This window comes from Cibotium barometz, chromosome 11 (genome assembly GCF_041138505.1).
Source record: "Cibotium barometz isolate CiBa-2024 chromosome 11, ASM4113850v1, whole genome shotgun sequence".
Lineage (NCBI taxonomy): Eukaryota > Viridiplantae > Streptophyta > Polypodiopsida > Cyatheales > Cibotiaceae > Cibotium > Cibotium barometz.
In genome coordinates, this window is record NC_141056.1 from 10,416,672 (window position 1) to 10,419,238 (window position 2,567).

At 39.9% G+C, this 2,567-nt stretch overlaps 1 pseudogene; it reads left to right on the plus strand.

The window, feature by feature from the left end:
* The first annotated feature begins 1,670 nt into the window (after positions 1 to 1,670).
* On the plus strand, positions 1,671 to 2,567 carry LOC147633739 (heat shock protein 82 pseudogene; annotated as a pseudogene).

A 2,567-nucleotide genomic window follows, 5' to 3' on the forward strand; every position in this document is an offset into this window, starting at 1 on the left:
ATTTAACTAAAATAGTAGAGACAAATAACTATATTAAATGCATCCCTTTTACCTATATTTAAAGGATAGTGTAATAGCTTCAAATTCTTCTTCTATGGGGAGAGTTTATTCCTTGCTTCTCAAGCACTAAAAAGTCATCAATCTCATTTGGATCCATAAAGTCTGAAGCAACATCACAAGCATCTAAGGCAATAGCATTCTCTTAAATTCATGAGCTTATGGATATCCATGATGAGGAGTAAAAAATATTTATTATTGTTGAGTGGGAAGGATGGTAGGTATGGGAGAGTGATCTTCTCTCACACCTGTATATAGTAACATCCTTCTCCTCTGGCACAATGGAGCTTGCCTTAAAATCAGCAACATCAAAATCCCTACTCAATATTTCTTCCTCTTTCTTATCCAAAACCTTTTCTACATCATTCAATTCCTCTTGGTTTTCAATATCTTCTAAAAATGCTATTGACTGCACACCAAAAGGGTTAGGATTACTCTTCCTAGCATCCTCACTACTTGCTTGTGCATGAAGATAGAAAAGCAAGGCTGCATTATGCTGATGGAGCTTGCATTTTTTACTATGTAACCTGCACTGGTCAATAGTAACTTTGACCTTATCAGGAACGGCATCCTACTTTTTTTGCAACCTAGTCTTTTCTAATGGAGTCTTTGCCAAACTTATCAAATGATCACACCTTATGCCTTCAACATCCAAAGCATCATCATTAGTCAAAGCAAGGAAATCTTTCATCTCTTCTTCATAGTACTCCTTGAAATGATGAATTAGTGAAGTCGAGTCAAAAGGCACATTGAAGCTAGTCCTAAGAGGCAAACATATCATGTGCACCTATAAAAATCAAACAATTTATCTATAGGGGTCTCTTCTACTGGTATCCCTTCATCACTATCCCTTCATCACTAACCCATATTATGAAGATACCTAGAGCTAGAAAGTTACCTAGAGCCTAGAAGGCCGACGCGAGCCTCTCTATAGAGGGTTCTGGAAGGACGATGCAATATGGTCAATCAGAAGAGTTGTGATACCTCAAAGTGTGCCGTCCTTCTATGCAAAATTTAGGGCAAGATTTTTAAAATTTAGGGCAAGGGTAGCTTTGTTGTTCTATGTGCTTTACAAAATTTAGGGCAAGGGTGGCTAGGTGGTTGCTTTGTCGGGCTTGGTAGGGGGACAAGATAAAACGTAATAAAATGACCTACATGAGATTTTATAACCTTCAAAAAATGTCATTGGGGTACGGCACCATGGTCACATGTGGTAGAGCAAGTATCCATCATCATATGATCATACATGGCCATATGGTCACACACGTGTAATGTGATAGGGCAACACGTTGTCGTGCCATGGCACGTCTATGGTGTGAAACCATGCATGTGAGGTCATTAAATATAAATCTAGATACATGGGATTAAGTGCCACGACTTGAGTCATTTTATGATGCCTATGTACATATGTTCATATTGTAAATGAGGTTCAATAAGGCGAGCTGAGGCTGAGCCAGGTCTTGAAGCCTCTGTACATAAGTGTGGTGTGAATCATGAAGTTTTTATGCTTATGGTGAACCTTGAGGTAGCACGAATTATCAATGAACCAAAAGCAGCATCACTTTCTTATGGGGCTGATAGGAAAGAGGGATTAGTTGCAGTTTTTGATCTTGATGGAGGCACAAGAAAGACTGAAGGACCAGCAACAACTGATCAATTCTAGAGAGGGAGTAGATAATATGGTTGAAGATGCATCCATGCAAAATGGCATTATGAACGTTTCTTCTGGGATGGTAGAAGCTTTAAAAGATGCTAGCAATGCAGAGAATGCCAAGGTTACATCACCAGATGAAACATTCACATTGCTGAAGGAAGAAGGACTAGGGGCAGCTGAGGCAGAGCTGAAGGCTTGTGAGCTCGTCCTTGCACAGTATGAGGCAGATCTTCTAAGTATTAAGAGCTTAAAGGAAGAGCTTCAAAAAGAGGCTTTGAGAACATCAACAGCTGCAAAGATGGCAAGAGCAGTTACTGGGGGGGAAGTGAGTGAGGAGTTGATTCCCGAGTACCTTGGCTTTGTCAAAGGTATGGTTGATTCAGAAGATTTTCCCCTGAACATCTCCTGTGAGATGCTGCATCAAAACAAGATCCTGAAGGTTATAAGGAAAAATCTTGTTAAGAAGTGCCTCGAGCTGTTTACAGAGATTACAGAGAACAAGGAGGATTTTGACAAGTTTTATGAGTCTTTTGGAAAGAACATTAAACTTGGAATCCATGAGGATGGTTCCAACAGGGCAAAGCTTGCCGACCTACTACGTTATCATTCTACTAAAAGTGGTAACGATAGGACTAGTTTTAAAGACTATGGTACACGTATGAAGGATGGGCAGAGTGACATCTATTGCATCACTGGCGAAAGTAAGAAGGCTGTGGAAAATTCTCCTTTCCTTGAGCGTCTGAAGTAAAAGGGCTATGAGGTACTCTTTTTGGTTGATGCAATTGATAAATATGCAGTTGGATAGCTTAAGGAGTATGATGGCAAGAAACTTGTGTCTGCAACTAAAGAGGTCTGA